This window comes from Gallus gallus, chromosome 17 (genome assembly GCF_016699485.2).
Source record: "Gallus gallus isolate bGalGal1 chromosome 17, bGalGal1.mat.broiler.GRCg7b, whole genome shotgun sequence".
NCBI classification, from domain to species: domain Eukaryota; kingdom Metazoa; phylum Chordata; class Aves; order Galliformes; family Phasianidae; genus Gallus; species Gallus gallus.
The window spans coordinates 4,551,344-4,569,275 of record NC_052548.1 but is presented as its reverse complement, the minus strand read 5'-3'; the positions used below and the strand labels follow the sequence as shown (position 1 = coordinate 4,569,275).

Sequence of the window (17,932 nt, the reverse complement as noted above, 5' to 3'; positions counted from 1 at the left end):
GACACGTTCTCTGTGTCCTTCACCTGAGCTAATCCTACAGAAAACCTGTCCCAGGGGACTGATGGATGGGCAGAAGGTCTGGTGGTGGTAAGTCACTGCATTGTTTGCTCACACCATAGAGAAAGGGCAAGGCATTATTTTAAGTACCTGTGCAGCATTAGAAAATACCAAGTCCTCCTGGGAAGGGCTGTGGCTATCCTTGCAGATGAGGATCACAGCTTTGACTTTCCTGATATTTACACTCTGCTCCTGCACCGCAGTCACCGTGTTCAGGTACTGCATGGGACAGGATTCCAATGTGAGCTGGGATTTCAAAAAACTGCTTCATCAGTGCTGCTATTATGGACTATAAATGTCCCAGTGGATTCCTGCATTGGACTGGAGAGTGAAATTGCTTCTTGTGAGCATAGTCATAGCTCAGAGGGGGGCTGATTGCAGGATCAAGTCAGCAGGTAGCAGTGATGGTGCAAGGGAGGATTGGGACATACACTTCCATAGCAGGACATGTAAGCAAGGACCTTTTGATTTAAGGAGACTGTCAGACTTTATGGCAGAGTGGGGGCTCTTTTTAAACCTGCAAGAAGCTGCAGCCTTTGCATCCATATAATTTCATTGCTAATAGAGATGCTAATGCAGACCGCTCCTCTACTTCCAGGCACTGGCTTACACACCTCAAGGTTGGCCTTGAGGAGAAATGCTGGGTGGTGGAAAGATGGATTCAGCTTTGATCCCACAGCTCGGTTCTGAGGACCCACAAATACTTCAACAAATGTGGAAAAGACATAAACAAAAGTCAGCCAGAAGAATCAAAGCACTCAGAAACTTCAGACTTCACATAGAGACCCTTAGTGGGGGGTTGGGTTTCTCTAACTTTCCCCCATTCTTCTTTGCTCTTCTTCTGGAAAGACTTCATTTTCCCTCATTTTTTTCCCCCATGAATTCTCAGCCTTATGAAGATGTCAGATGTCCACCATACAGCATCATTCTGTGGTGCCAAAACACCTGCACGTCATGGATGTGCACACATCAGCTGTGAAAATATAACCTTCTATCCTTGGTAGTAATTGCAAAACACCAGAACCAAATCTGTTTACTTGGAAGAAAATTATATATGGGGCAATCATTTATTCAGGAGGAAGAAAAACAAGCAAACGACCCTCAGAACATTCATGAGATGAATAAAAGTGGAGTTTTTGAGTTCTTGGCAGCCTGATGAATAAAGATAAGGTCCCTGCCCCATCAGAAGGTCCTTTCTGATGGAGTTACAAAGCAAACAGAAGGAAAAGCTTAGGAAGCAAAGCAGAGTTGTGGTTACAAAATAAGCAGGCCTGAGTGGCAGCTTTGGTTTCTGCACTGCTGTTACACACAGGGCATGTAATGATGCCAAGTGTGCACACAAGTGTGCCAAGTGTTGCATTCCCCTCCTTTTAACCTGAATGAGGATGTACAAACCTACTCCCTTCTGGCAATGTCTTTTCTCCCCAGAGGTCTAAGTGTGGACCCCGTGCAGTCACTGGGAGAAGCTTCACAGAATCACAGAACCATTAAGGTTGGAAAGGACCAGCAGATCCCCACGTCCAACCCCAACCCACCCTACCATGCCCACTGACCACATCTCTCAGTGCCACATCTCCACGGTTCAGGAACTCCTCCAGGGATGGTGACTGTCACTCCCTGGGCAGCTGTACCACTGCCTGACCAGTCTTAATGAGAAGAAATCTTTCCTAAAAAAATTTCCCAATGAAACGTAACACACCAGGAGCAATGAAGGAACAGCAAGCCAAGCAAACCCCACAGGGAAATCTACGATACCCAGGGATCTGAAAACCCAACTGGAGGCAACATTTGCAAACACCCTCTCCTTGCTTCCCATGCATCCCATCCCTCTTTCCAGCCCCCCTTTCCCTGCAGCACTTTGGGAGGGTTTCCCCAGAGCAGCCAGGGGAACACTCCACTTCCCATCCCTGAACAAGACCAGGGCACAGAGGAGTTTATTATATTGTAAATTAGAACATGAAAAGCTAATACACTGTATACATTTGTCAGACAGAGAGAGAGAAGAAAAATTCTTTGCTGCCAGGTTCCTCACAGCAAATCTGTCACGTTTGAGAGAGGCTGCTGAAATAGAAGTATTTACAGACAGACACAGCCCTGGCGCAGAATAGCAAAGCTTGCTGCTGGCCGCTTCGGGGCTGCTTTGGGAGCTAAGATTGAGTTCTCAAGCCAAACAGCACACAGACCCACCGTAAGCTACCTCAGCTCTTCTTTTGTGGGGCTAAAATGATGCAAAGCACACAGCTGTAGCAGAGTTGCCTTGTGCAGAAGATGAAGGGACAAACTGAGATGTCCCTTCAGACTCGAGGGATGACTGAGAACACTGACATCTGTGCCTACCATGGGCATTTCAGAGGGCATGTCCAGGGATATGGGGGTTCTGCTTGTGTTTGTGCTGTAAGTTGGTGTGTGTCTGGTGCTGCTTTGCAAAAGATAGGGGGAAAAATCAGGTTTAGGATAGGATAGGATGGGATGGGAGGGGATGGGATGGGAGGGGAGGGGAGGGGTAGGGGTAAGGGTAGGGGTAGCGTAGGGGTAGGGTAGGGTAGAGTAGGATAGGATGGTCTTTCCCAGTCCCTCTGCACGCCCTGTCCCTATTGCAATCGTTGATTCATTTCTGCGCCTGAAGGACTGAGCTGTCAGCCATGTCCAGTGATGATGACTTTCATATCTCTCCCTTCACAACTCAAAACTCAGGTCAGGAGGGCATTTCCCAGACATAATCTCCCTTGAAATAGTTGGCAAGTCAGAATTAAGATAATGAATGGCAAAAAGCAACCACAGTTAAAACTTGTTGCCTGCACAGATGAGAAAGCAAAGGAGTGAGGTGCTGGAAGGCTGCTGTGTCTGAGGCTGACATTCATCATTTTATCCAGGATGAAACATGCAAGATGGCAATGGTGGTTATTGGTAACAGTTCATCTGAAATTGTACTCAAATGCTCCTTGTTCCAGCCTGACCAGCCCCTCATGCAGCTGCTGCTGCTGCAGTTACCAAAATGCAGTGGCTGCTGCTCTGGTTGTTTCTGCTTCCACCACATGCTGAGCCTTGCACACAGCTAGAAGCAGACCTGTAAGGCTGTTGTATTGGGAATATTTATTTCTGTCAAGCTAGTAGCATTCCTGAAGACAGTGCAGGTAGAAGGGCCAGCTGACCCACAAACACTGCAGAAATCCATCCAACCTACCAGCCATCCCCAACCCCTCTGCAGAATGGACAACTGTAGCCCCAGAGTGGAGGCCAGACCTCAAATCACAGTGGAAGAGAGGAACCAGATTGGGCCGTGAGTTCTGCTCTGTCTCCAGAGCTTTGCCTGACTCAAGTGTTTGGCTCGTGCTCCCAGCCAGGATGCTTTTTTCAGACACTCGTGGAAGTTGCCATACAAAACATTCTAGATTAATTCCACTCTCTTCCTCTCTCTCTTTCAGAAACTTTTAATTAGTCCCCAACTCAGCACCATTATTAGTATTTGTTATTAAGTATTAAAACTGCTCACTCTCAGCTCCCTCTCCCCCCGCTTCCCTCTTCCAGCCCTTTGTTTTAATTGTTATATTTTTTCATCAGTGATCAGCCAAGCTTCCCTAATGATCTAGACTCATTTAAAGGGTTTATAACTCTGGCACAAGACTCCAATAAAAAAGCGGCAGACTTGCTGGGAACCTCCTGGGGCTATTCAACAGCCGGGAACACAAACTCATTTACTACTTGCCTGTTCCCCACTTTCCCTAGCCACCATCACCCATTCTGTCAAAATATCCTCCTCTCCGCATGCAGAAAGCCCTCACTTGTCCTCTTCCACATCTTCCCCGGCACCCTCTCAATTCTTTCCCCCCAAGGATCAAGACAAGAGAACTGGAATAAGCCTTGATGAGACACCTGGTGATGTTAACAGCCAATAGACCAAACCTACTGCTTCTCCCAGCTTTGGCTCTACCAATGCCAACGTTCCCTTCTCCTCTCAAGAGGGAAAATATAAAGCACCATAGAGAGACTAAGGAAAGAAATGTTCTGACTGTATTTCTCCTTGAGCGTATTTAGCAGCTGTGAGTTACCCCATCAGAAATCTTAAAAAGCCTTTTTTTATAAACGTGCAAGTCAGCATCGTCTTTTCCTTAATGCTTTATTCACTTTGCAGTGGGTAAAGATTTACACAGCGGCCAAAGGGCTGTTTGGCAAACGCTCAGCGCCTTGGCCCAGCTTCCCATTAAGTACAGATGTGGCTTCCAAACCTGTCCTTAGCCTTGTGCACAGCCTGCAGTAAATCTGTGGGCATCTAAACAGGAATAGGAGTGTAAGCCATTCCCCATGGCCAAAGGCATACATGTGCAGGGGTCTCACCGGACCTACTGGGCTTTTTGCCCATGGCCTTGGGCACTGGGTAATTAGTCATGTTTAGGGGCAAACCAAGAGGGTATGTTCATCCTCCAGCGGCTTCCTTACATCAACCTTTTAGAGGGAAATCTCACAAAAACCAGTCCCTCTACCTGTACACACAATCCCCTTGCTTAATAACAATAAGCACATTTAACATCCTGGCTATCCTGCTTTTGTAATCCAGCTGAATTTTGACCCTTTTACACTGAACCCCCATGTGTTCCTGCAGGTGCGTTTGCCAGAAGCTTCCATTTCAAAATTACAGTGCCAACGGTGGCACTACGTGGTCTTGCTATGAAGACACTATTCTGCCCAGAGACGTGCCTGACAACATTACAACCGCAGTGGCCATCTGAGTCACAACTGTATTGACATGATCTACAAAGAGCCCTTTGTGCTCACATGAAAGGGGCTCTGCTGAAAGCCCCATCAATGCGTTCAGTCCTCTTCAAAAAACCAGAATCATCTGTTGGGACTAAACAGTGGGAGCTCCTCATTTAGTCCTTTGAAAAGAACAGTTTCCCAAGGAACTTTAGCACTGTCCTCCCCGGTGTGCCTGATGGACTCCTCACAGAGACGATTCCTGGAACTGTTTGGGCTAATTTGACACAAATCTCCCATCAGTGGTTTGACTTCTGGGGAGAAAGAAACATTGCAGACTAAAACAAAGCAAGACAGTATTTCAGGAAAGGTGGAAAAGATCATAACGTTTTGGTGCGCTTAAGCAATACTAACAAGTTTTAAAGTTGGGCTGCAAGTGCAGTACACCAAGCAGGGTCTATGGAGGATGCCTGCAATTAGAGAACTGGTTGGTGATACAAAACTGTCTTCCTCTTGTTTCCAGCTGCTACATTTAATTAAAAGGAAGCTAAACAATCCATTACATTAAATTACTTTCTGAACGTTACTTTTCCACATAGGCAATTGCAATGGTTGCCACAGGGATGTTATCTGACCACAGATTGGAAAGGAGATAACCGTTCCCAGAATGATTCTATTCCTGCTTTGAAATATGGCCCAGAAGCCCTGGTCAGGGCTCACTCCCCATTGTGTGAGGAACTACAGGAGCTGGTGGGGATTTACCATGTGCACGATGGGTATTAACAAACTGTAACCTCAACCTCATCTCATTTGTTCCTGCATCAGGGCACGTGATGATGAAGACGCTAAATTGCTCTGATGCCCTGGCAACAGAAGTGGTTTTCTTTCATGTTTCCCTATCTACTCTTCGTCACCTTTGCTGCTGAAACTGCAGGTAATAAAATCACGCAGTAAGACAGACTCAGCTTCAGCTGCTTCCTGGTAGTCCCTAACAAGTACCGAGCAGTCAGTATGTCGTGTTTCAGCCTCTAAACTGAAGAAATAATTCACCAATTTAGAAGCCAAACATGCCAGGGATCTCTTGAAATACCACGTGGAAACAATTTCTAGAACACTGCCTTGGCCTGTGGACATCATTTCTTGTTTGTGAAGGACACATTGGTGGGGCCTGTCCTTCTTTTCTCAGCAGTGCACAGACACGGCGGCAGCCCATGCAGACTTTGAGGCTTTCTCCTGTGGCTGGTTGGCCTTAAAAGCAACTATCAAACCTCCATCTCCTTATGGTAAAACCCAAACCCTCTCTGCTTAGGGTAAGGCCAGTCTGGGCTGACTCCGGGAGCAGAACCAAACCAGCAGCCTGGCTCACCTCCATTACACCTACACCCTTTTTTCCTGCACTCTGTACCATTTTTCCTCAGAGAAAATAATGGCCAAGAGGCTGTTTTGAGCACGGCTCAGTTCAGATTACTGAAGGAGAGGCAGGCAGAAGCTCCTGACTTGCAGACTATTTTTCCTTTATTCCTCTTCTCAGATGAGAACATTCAGAGGGTAAGTGTCTGTTTACTGTTCGCACATAGTGCATTATGGTATGAAATTGCCTTTTCTTCCCTCATTTCCAGCACTTGTGCCTCATCCCCTGATGACCTCACAGCAGCAGCACAGACCTTTATGAGCAGGGAGCTCCATTACTCTCATTCTCTCTTAGCCGGCCTTCCAGAAGTGAAATGCCATCGGCCTTGGTCTGCTTGGTGCATAGCAGGAAATGTGCTCACTGCTTGGAACCAGTGCGACTGTTCCACTCCATCTCACATTTCCCCTATTTGCTGCCTTTAAACTGCTGGGCTGGATGTTTAGTTATCAACAGCCTCTTAACCCAAGTGGCATTATCTAAGTCGCTCAGTAGTCTCATGCAGGCAAGCATCTTACCCAGGTCCCTTGTGAAGCGTTCATGCTCTGAGCTGGAAGACACATTGAGTACCAGAAAGGAATCTCAGGTGTGAGAGAGGAGACAGAGCAGGTAGAAGACAACTTGGGATGCATCTGCACTTTATCACAGTCACGGCAAACACCAAGCTTTCCATTTTATGAGTAAAAACATCACCAAGCAATCCATCCACATGGATAGCATTCAGTCTCTCCCAGCTTATGCTTCCATTCAAAGAAATAAATCCTACAGCCTTATGAAAACAAGAAAACCACATCTAACATCACTGACAGATTGACGGGGTCTACTTCTTAAGGAAAGCACCAGAAAGCTACCCAAAATAGTAGGTCAACCACATTACCGTTCAGCTGGTTTTGTTTGTTGTTTTGGGTGTTTTTTTTCCCCTCCTATCATTAAAATTCCTCCAGCAATGTATCAGCTCCTCTCCCTTAAAGCTTTCTGAATTTCCAGTGGTCATTCTACCTGACCATATTCGCATCTGTAGCCCCCAGCTGCACACAACAAAGACAGAGTGAAAAGAATGACTGTCTTTAAGTCAGGTCCTCATTGTTCCCAGCATCTGACTCCAGCCTGCAGAGGTGTGAATCAAAGTCTGGTTTCCCATGTGGTCACGCCAGATGGTTGGCTCAAACCCCATCATTTCTTTACAGCAAAACTCACTAGACACAGACAGTAACCATAAGATATACTGGAAGCTTGAATCCTGTATAATTTAGACTGCCAACACTCATGCAAAAGATACTTTGCCCTATAACTTTTTCCAGCTCTTCAAGGATAGTTTCTTTGCTGAACGTGTCCTGAAACATTTCAAGGCAATGACAAAAAGAATCACTTACAGTTAGCCTGTACCTTCCCATTCTGAAAGATGGTGTTACTTCTGAACTTCAATTGTCAGGCTGCATTCAATGATCATTTCATTTGCTCTGCTTCCAAGGAATTCTTGAGAACAGCTATGCAGAGCAACAGGTCGCACAGTGATGTTATTTCATTGTCTGTGGCTGTACTGCAGGGTGCTCTGGCATTTGTCAGGGGGTGAGGATCTCCAGCTGTGTCACACTGTACCTCTACAAAAGCACCAGGCACACTGAGCAAGTTTCTGCTCTGGTGGAATTGTGAGGAGAGCTCTGGAGATAACATTATTCAGTAAAGCAAATCAACATTTTGGAAGGAGACAGTGTGTTGAACACAGTCGTCTGTTTGGAAAATCTAGCAGTGTATATTTAGTGACCACAAGAGGTCAGGACATCAGCTTTCCATTGCATCTTAAAGCAGCAGATCTGAGAGCCTGTAGCCAGAACAGTATTTTAGGTTTGATTCCTCTGCTAGGAAACCTCATCTTTACACATTCCTTAACAGCATCTGTATCTGTTTCCTCAGCAGCAGGGGTTACTGCAGGAGCAACAGCCCTCCCTTCTCTGCACTTGCTTTTAGCAGCACATTAGCCAGGTTCGTCTTTTGTCAGGTTCTAGGTCTTGCTCCTCAGTTTGAAGGTGTACAGCAGTATATATATAATTTTTTTGTTTACTAAAAGCCACAATCAACATTTCCACTTCCCTGGCACAATGAGACTCCATTCATTAAGAACAAACCGTGCTGGTGACATACCTGCCTCAGGTGTGACCCAGTGTTTTAGTGTTTCCTCCTACAGAAACAAGCAGCACAAGCCTCCCTCTTCTCCTGCCAATGGCACTTCTAAAAGTCAGTGCGAGAGATAACAAACACATTATGTATTTCAACTACAAAATAAGACATTTCTGTTCAAATGCAGTTCTCTCTTTATGAAGAGTCTATGTTAGGAAGACAGAGGATATGAGTTCATCATATCCAGACTTGTTCTGCTTTAAGGTGCAGCCTTGGACCCATTCAGCAGGTCCTGCTTTGTGAAATGCCATTTCTTTGTTTACTTTGCATGGTGGTATGAAATGCCTTTTTTTTTTTTTTTAAGTGAAACTTATTAAGCTACTTCCAGCGTAATGCCTCTAAATGCTGAGTTTGTAAAATGAATTTTAACTGGGTTCATCCGACACGAATGAAAACCTGTCCAAGGCTTGAGAGGACTGCAAAGTTTGGTGTCATGGCTTCTGCAGGAGAAAAAGTTGTTCCTCAGCAAAGTCTCACTTGGACTCTGGAAGTTATTTCCTTTTGTTTGTAAATTAAACTCCACCTGAAACAAGTAACAGCAGTAAGAAGTCCTGCTCAGAGTTGCTGGGGCAGAGAAGTGCAGAAGGATGGAGAGTGCTCCCAGTAGTGCAGCAGTGGTGTCTGCTCACTCTATGTGAGATGGGTCCTGGATGCTGAGGTGGAAATATTCTGAAAAAAACTAAACTGCAATTGAAAGGGCTGCTATCATTTCTGTGACTATTACCTGCAGAGGAAAATGGGAAGGGGTAGATGACGGTGATACAGAGAATTCAGCTTTCTGAGATCATTCCTTTGGTTGTCTGAAACCATTAAGTCTGAATTAAGGGCTTTTGGGAGATGTTCCTCATTCTATAATTCTTCATTTTTCATTTACGGGTCTGTAGGGAATAGGGAGCAGGACTTGCTTGAGCAGGGGATGAGATGTACAGTCCTGGGACAGCTCATCAGGAGTTCTGAGGGTCATTTCAAACACATGGCAATCGAGCTGAGTCTCTGCACCTTTTCCTCCTTGAAGCACTGAGGATGTGCGTGTATTGTTCTCACTTCTCTGCACCAGCTGGGATGAATGGGCTGAGGCTTCTCTCTGTGTTTTGCTCCAAATCGTGTATCAGGTTTTCCACAACTGAACTGAAACCCATGATTCATAATCAGTTTCGTTTGCAAAATGTTCTTCTAATTGATCGGTCTGAGACCAATTTCAGTGTGGGAAACTGAACCCTGAGAAAATTAATTACCCGCCAGGCTAAACCCATTTCCTTTGGCCCAGGTACAGCTTATTGTATGTTACTGAGAGATGACCTAGCTGTCGAGAGAAAGGCAATGCTATAATTCTTTCTAGGACACACTACAGTGGTAGCAGAGAAAGCACTGCTGGCTGAGGCCACAGGCTTTGCAGAGTGGGGAGCCAGCGTATATAACGGGACAGCAAATACATGGCAAAAGCCTCAGAGGGAGTTGAGATAACAGCAAGTAGAAAATAAACCAATTCTAAAATCCAGGAGCCTTCCAGAGATGAATAACTACGGAGTTTGCCTTTGGGAACAAGAGTTTTTAACATTTACTGTGCATATTTGGGACTCACTTTACACCTACACAATATGGAGAAGTGTCTTAGAGGCCAAAGGCCTGGATGGGGAAAGCTGCTGGGCCCAGGCAGTGGGGCTGGTGCACTGAGCAGGGCCTCAGGGCAGGAAAGCCAAGGGTAAACACCAAAAGAAATGCCATAACTGAGCAGAAAGTATCAGGGAGTAAAAATAGGCTTCCTTTCTTCCTCTAGGCTGAAGACATGCAGAAGATCCAGAGCCTCATGTGTGGCTCTGAGAGAACACAAGGCCCTGTCGAGCACAGGGACGCTGCTGCTCCTGGAGCTGAAAACCATCGCCTTCCCCGCAAGGGCTCTGACATACAGACACCGAACTCAAAGCTCTCAATGGCAGGAGGTGTTGCAGATGTTTCACATTAAAGCCAACTGGGCAATGAAAGTAGCAGGAGTGTGTTCCTGCTCCGTGAATGGATAAATTAACGCTCACAGCAGAGACGACGCACATGAGAGAGAACAGATTTTAGACTGAAATTCTAATGACTGCCATCTTTAGGTTAATGACAGCCTGCCCACACAGCTCTGCCGGCTCCCAGACTAGCAAAATAACCGCAGAAGGAACACGGATTTCCTTCGGTTTAGTCTGGGACTCCAACAGAAAGAAGTGTCAGTGTTACAGGACGCTCCAGGCACGCCGAGCCAGCTGCTCCCATGCTGCTCCAGGTTAATAGAAATATTTCCTTGGCCAGATCCCAGCACAGAACAAAACGGGATTTATAGCCAGAGTAAAGCTAATCAAAGGAAAAGGACAAAGGTTTATCGGCCACCAGAACTTCTTCAGAGCAAAGAAGTTAGTGACGTTCAACAGCATTCCCTTGCTTCAGAGCCCTCAATGCAGATTGCCTGGGGAGTGCCTTGCATTGATGGAGAACTTTAACCCTTTGACTTATGAAAGGACAGGATTTAGATGCAGGTGTATTTATTTGAAAACCTCAGATCCGAACGAAGTAATCTCCCTGTGGCTGCCAGCCTTTTATCAGGGTCTGTGTAGATGTGCTCTGGATGTCTGGGGAGCTTTGGGTAATCACAATATACTTGGGAAACAAAGGTTGAGTGGAATGCCCTCTTCAAATGCAGATTGTTAGGCTTCTTTAAAGCCTTGGGGTACAAGGACCACAAAGCTGGGTTAAGCCTCCTATCCTGCTTTCCTTCTCTGCTCACCTTTATTTTCTGCTCCAAGCAAAAGGTAGGTACAACAGAGAATCAGGCTCTGTGTATGTCTCAGAGGAAAATAAATTCTATGGCAATTCCTAATGGTACACTGTGAGACTTTCTTCTTAAGATGGGATTTTCCTTTCCGCATACAATGCATTAGAGATCTCTGTTCATGAAACCCCAAGTGCTTCAGGCCACCACCTCCCCTAGCAGATAAGCTGAAGCAGGCGTTTACCTGCTATGGAAGAGGGAGGGAAACCCCACTGTGAATAAAGAGGTTGGAAATAAACATGTAACAGAAAATTGGGAAGAAGTTCCCACCAAATTAATAATGTGTAGATAATAGGTGTTCTATTCAGTACCTCTTATTTTAGCCAAAGTATAACTTAACATGGAAGCTGGTCCACTGATATTTATAGCTACTATTAGTTTCTCATAGATCTTGATAGTCTGCTAAGTAAACACAACATCTACCTCTCAATGTAGATTTCACAGCTTCTTGAATCTCTTGCAGCCAAAATTCTTTTCTTTTTTAGCCCCACTAATGTTCTTGAGTTGCTTCTTCTGTGGGCACAACAGGAACACTCCAGAAGTCAGAGCCTTCTGAACAGAAAAGCTTTGAAGGGTGCAAATCCCCTTTGCATCATGGCTTCGAACTCACTCTTCATTCATAGACAACTTCGTGCCAGCACAGAAACACTCAACGGACAGTTGGTGAGTTATGTCAGTGTGGCATCACCCAACATCTGAACATCCAGAACACTTTGTGTGCACACTGAGCCCTTAGCTCCTGGATTAATTGCAAAGCAACACTCTCCAGTTCCAGCTCTTTCTTTTCAGTGCTCAGTCTTTCTATTTTTAGTAGGAAAAGAAAATTAAGATTTTTTTTTTTTTTCCAGAAAGATAAAAACTGTTCTCTGAGTTCTTTCAATTTCCACATCTGGAAAAGAGCAATGAAAGATCAACATCCACTTACTGAAAGCGAATTCAAGAAAGCAGTTTGAGATGAACAGTGACTTCTGGAGAATGTTGCTGGTCTGAGGGCAGCCTACCTGGCCATCCATCCAGTGCCCATTCAGGGAGAGAGGAGATGAGATATTACTCCATTATAATCTGGAATTTATAATTCATACAATGCCAATGAAATAATGATAAATGATTGAATTGTTCACAAAGGCCATTCTTCATGCTTGAGCCCATTTTTAAAAATCTCTTTTTTTCTGAACTTTCTCTTAATGACTCCTTTCCTTTCTTAGCTTCCTTTGCAGCAAGTGGCAAAGGTGCTCCATAGGTGCAGAAAGCAGCTGTGCAGGAAGGAAAGGGAAAGCAGCAGATGATCAACAGCTGAAACCAGGTGAAGAAATCATGCCTTGATGAGCCGCAGTTCTGCTCTCAGGTTGATCCTGAGTGGGAGAAGTATCATTCATCCCTTGCTCTGAGTACTGTACAGGGTAATCCACTCCTGAATAAAACCTTGTAAAGATGACCGTGTGCAGATGGATGGCTGCATGGCTGGATATAGCATAAACAAAAATAATAGTTCCAAATCACTTTTCAGTTTGTGACCTCATTTTCAGAAGTCCTGAGTGTTCATTTCAGTGGAACCCACAGGGGAGCAGTCCTTTGGGGAATTAGTCCAGATGCAGGTGCCTGCACTTAGAGACCTAGATCTTAGTTATGTATATTTGGAAAGGTGAGAAAGCACCAGCCAAGGATGATTTCTAAAGGTCGAACCTTTCTTTTTGCTGGAGCTTTCTCCCTCCGCTTGCTTTTATTTCCAGGTACTCCCTAAGGGCAGATTGAAACTCCAATGCTCTGAGCACATCCTTTGTCCTGCCTAATCATTGTCAGCAACCCAAAAGATGAGATAATGGGGACACATCTTGGGGACTCCAAGATTCCGATTGTTCAGAAAGGTCAAAGAAGAACTAGTTTTCTAATCTTTGCAAAAGAAGAGATTAGCAGCAGCCTTGCTGAGATGTGAAGAGGGGAAAAAAAAGAAAAAAAAAAACAAGAAGAAAGATGATATAAGGCTATTTGGATTTGTCTTCCATGCACGGAGCTAGGAGCCATGAAACAAAGCCACAGCACTAAAAAGAAAGCAGGAAAAAACTCCTCTACAAAATACATTACTGAATACACCAGAAACATGAGGAGCAACTGTGAAGAAAAATGAAAAGACACGAGTGATGGGGCAAGAATATTCAGGGACAAAACCAGACAGGATGCTCTTTATTTCTCTACCATTTAAAGTTGCTAGCCTCAGGTTCACCTCTGATTGCTGTGGGAGGCTCGTGTTGAAGCTGTTGTAGCTGAAAATAGGAACAGGGCAGATGGAAAGAATGGATGGGATTTCTCTCCCATTAGTTCAGACACCTTAAAGCTGATTGCCAAGACTTGGCTGCTGTCTGGGCTTCCTCTGTGGTCCTTGGAGAAATCCGCAGCCATGAAAAGCAATTCCTCCCTTCATAAAAGTGACAAATGCAGAGATGCATTGGCTCCATGAGATGCTCACCTGCCTTCGGTGGCTGCAGAAAGCCGGGCAATGAGTGCAGGATAGGGGCTTAATCCCACTGCACTGAGGGAGGAACAGCTCACGCAGAGTATCTGAGGAATGCATTGGGGACTGTGATTCCTCCTGCAGCTTTGAGGACATTCTGGGAGCAGATGAGGGAAACATTTGGGGTCACAGAGCTTACAAAACCTCAGACTCAGGTTTGAGTCAGTGGAGGCTTTAAGATATTTTATGCTGGAAGTTTGGCTTGGACACGTATTTAGTAGTTGTTAGAATCAAACAGAACCTCCAAATCTTTTGGAAGCATTCCTAGAGCAAGAAATTACCAATTTCCATATTTTTGTTGCTCTTGATGTTTTTGACACTCAGGAACAAACTGTCTCCATTTAAATGAGACGAGAAAAGAATCTCCTGCAAATTATGCCATTTCTTTTCTCCATTATGTTTTTCTGCATCTTCCGGCAGCGCTGTTACAAAACCAACAGCAAATGGTCGAGTGGAACAGCAAAGACAATAACTTTAATGGAAAGAAATTGGGAGCTGGAAGATGACACAGACTGAATTAGAAGAAAAAATAATGAAATAATATTTAATTTCCCTGGTCATAAATAATCTGTCCGCCCACGTTACGAGCACATCAAAGATGACAGGAAAAATAGTCAGCGACATGAGAAAATATCATTATTTCCTCATTAAACGTTTTTATATTTTTATAAGGGAAAAAAAATTAAAAAGCACCCTGACAAGCAAAAATATAACGGCTGAAGGGCCATTGAAGAAATGAATTAGGACTATGCAAGCGTGTAGATGTGTGAATCAAAGGGAAAAAAATCAGGCATGGAGAAAACTTTGCCTGTTGTTGGAACCAAGTTCCATTTCAGAAATGGAGAGGGACTGCAGCCATTTCCCTCTGGACACCACTCGGCAACCAACAGGCACTGTATGTTCCCAGCACGGCTGCTTCTCCAGGCAAAGAAAGGGGATCTGCTCTGTTAAGTGTATTTGTGCAGCATTTGGGGCAAAGAGTATTCCCTGCACAGCCACCACTGTGCCATAGCACAGCTGCCCCACAGAGTATGGGGCCAAACCCAGAGCAAGAGGCACTGCACTGTAGCTGCTGCTGCAGGAAATGGCTGGAAATTTGGGCAGGCTGTGGCTGTGGCTGCAAGCTGGGAAGTAGGGGTAGGGCCCAGAGGACAGTACTGTGGGCACTGCGGGTCCTGCTGAGTTGTTGTACGTGCAGAGGAGGTTGGCACTGGGATTTATGTGTTGTGCATGCCACTAATCTTAGAGTTCCATTTCTTATGCAGTGTTGCTCATCTCTCTGGAGCCCACAAGCACCAACAGTGGGTCAGTGAGGGTGGAAAAGGCCCCATATGAAAGATGACCTTTAGAGAAATCACAGGATCATAAAAACGCTCAGGTTGAATAAGACCTTCAAGATCATCAAGTCCAACCACAACCTAACCATACTGCCCTAACTCTAACAACCCTCTGCTAAATCATGTCCCTGAGCATCACATCCAAACAGTTTTTAAATACATTCAGGGATGGTGACCCAACCACCTCCCTGGGGAGCCTCTTCCAGTGCTTAACCACCCTTTCAGTAAAGCAGTTTTTCCTGATATCCAACCTAAACTTACCCCTGGTGCAACTTGAGGCCATTTCCCCTCGTCCTGTCACCAGTGAGAAAGTGCACACACTCCTGCGTGGTTTACCCCATGCTTCTCACTGCACTTGAGCACAGTCTCTCTGCACGAGCCCAGCGCTGAGATGCTCATTGTTTCTAACAATCCATCCCCTGCATCCCTCTCCAGGCCTGGTGACCAGAGCACATCTATTCAGAGCAGCATCGTAAGCACATCTACTCAGAGCAACATCATCACTGTCATTTCTGCTCCAAGACACAGGGCATCACTCATCAGCGAGTGCTCAAGGTCACGACACCCTGAACAGCACACAGCCTCCTCTTGCCTGGCCTCGGTGCAGCTGAGAACCTCCCTCCTCACGAGCACTAATGGCCCCATTACCGCTCCCCTCCAGATTGCCTAACAGATGCTCTTGATAAATACTGAAGCAGCTGAAATTCTGCAGGAAATGAAGCGCGGCAGTCCAACCGCCACGGCTGCTGGTGAAGGATAGGAGACACTCGCAAGGTCTTTGGGGTGGGACTGCACACGCAGAGGTGTTTGGCCCCTTCCAAATGGAATGCAATGGGTAAAGCAGTGGGATCTGAGCAGTGCCACCAGCCCCAGGCTGCTGGCAGGGGTGGGTTCTCATCGAGGAAACAGGAGCAGTGCCAGGCTACGGGGCTTCCAGCTGCATCTGGGCATGAAATGAACTCACTGGAAGCTAACAAACACAGAGACTACAGCTTGAATAAATATATATTGATATGTATACTGTGTATCTGTTTCTGCTCGCTTTTATTAGAATTTTACTGTTCTCAAAGAGCTATCTAATGTATTTGTGATGACAAAGTCAAAACAACCCATTTCAGGACAGCAAGCACGTTCCAGTTTTTTTACCCACGCTGCTGGAGAAGCTTCCCAAGGATTTTCTCCGTTGATATTTAACACAGATTGCAGTATTTTAATTTTTTTTTTTTTGTCTCCTCTTTTGATTTGCAGAATCATAGAATTGCTCAGATTGGAAAGGACCTTCAAGATCACCAAGTTCAACCTCAACCTAACCATACTACCCTAACAACCCATAGCTATATCATTTCCCTGAGCACCACATCCAGATGAAAGTAAGGTAGCCTTGTAAAATGCAACGGTCCTGTTACATCTCTGACCAACAGAAGAGGTATAAAACATCCCCAGAAACAGCAATGCCAATAATTGCTGCTGCTGCTGCCCCTGGAAGCAGCAATGCCAAGTGCTGAGTGACTGCACAGATATTCCTTGTAAGACATGGCAGACCATCCCTTCCTCTGCTAATCCCACTCCCTCCACTTCTTTCTTCGCCTGTTCCATTTTGCCTCAGTCTAATATGATTTAGTCCAATCTTTCTAGACTTTTATTGACTTCCTATTTAAACTTCTTTCAGCATACTGAACATGGCTGAGCTCTCTCTGACATGGTTTCTCTCCTAACACACCCACGCTTTTGCTCCTTATCCAATTCCTTATTCCCCCAGACCCATGGTTTACTCCTACCCCTTCACTTTTCTCTTGAGTACAGGAGATTTTCACTGAAAATGCTAAGAACAGGAGGAAAAAGCATCATAGAATGGCTTAGGTTGGAGGGGAACTTAAGGACCATCCAGTTCCAACCCCCCTGCCAACCCTGCAGCATTGCCAGCCATTAGATCAGGCTGCCCAGTGCCCCATCCAACCTGGCTTTGAGTGCCTCCAGAGATGGGGTAGAGAAGAACAAGGAAGGACTGGTAAAGGCAGAGGGAGAAGGATGGTGAATATTTGGAGAAGGGGAAGGATGAGTTGTTGGTGTCATAGCTACGGTTAGAAAAGTGAACAACCATTTTAACAGGAAATTCCAAGCTGGAAACAGCAGCCTGGGTTCTTCTCACAGAAGAGAAATTGTGTAAAACTAATAAAACCATGTGGATACATCAAAATGACATAATATGGAGCACGACGCTATTATAAACTATTTAAAATTAATGCATTAATGTAATATAATATCCATACAGATTAGGTTGGGGAAAAAAACCTGGAAACCATTGTTTTCCTGTGCTCAAAACAAAACATTTTGTCATTACCAAAACGAAATTCAAAGTCAAAACAATTCATTTTAACTATTCCCCCATCAAACGTTTTCTTATAGCTGACCAGTTGCTGCGAAACCTCACGCCAAAACCTTCAGCTTCCAACAGAAAACTGCTCAGGTTCAAACCAGCTAAAAATATTGGGGAAAAATAATTAAAAAATAAAATAAAATCACTTCTTTGCAGACTAAAGGGAGACTGCAGTTCCTTCGGCCTGCACTGGGTCCTTGATAACTGCTTTTGTATTGGAGACTTTGAAACCCGCAGATCAATGTGGCCTAGGCTGCGTCAGGAATACCTCTGAACAACAGCCCAGCCTGTAAATTACTCCTGCTAATCCTCTTCAGCTCAGCCCTGTCCCTACTGATTTGTGAAGCCTGCAGTGGGATTACTGCAAACCAACACGGTGCACTGCACGGACTGCATCAGGAGACACCGAGCTCCCTGTGCCCCCCTCCTGGTTGGACTGTCTCTGTGCCAGGTGACAATTAGCAAAGACAGGAAACTTCTTGTAAAACGCTTCATCTTAAAATGCACAAAAATATACTAAAGGCCACAGCGTTGTGCTAGAATAAGTCCTTAGAGTCCAAGGACTGCG

At 45.2% G+C, this 17,932-nt stretch overlaps 1 long non-coding RNA gene across 5 annotated transcripts in view; it reads right to left on the bottom strand.

Moving 5' to 3' along the window:
* Positions 1 to 17,932, bottom strand: part of LOC101748943 — a 241,366-nt gene that overhangs the window by 94,590 nt on the left and 128,844 nt on the right. The gene's annotated exons all lie outside the window — the stretch shown is intronic.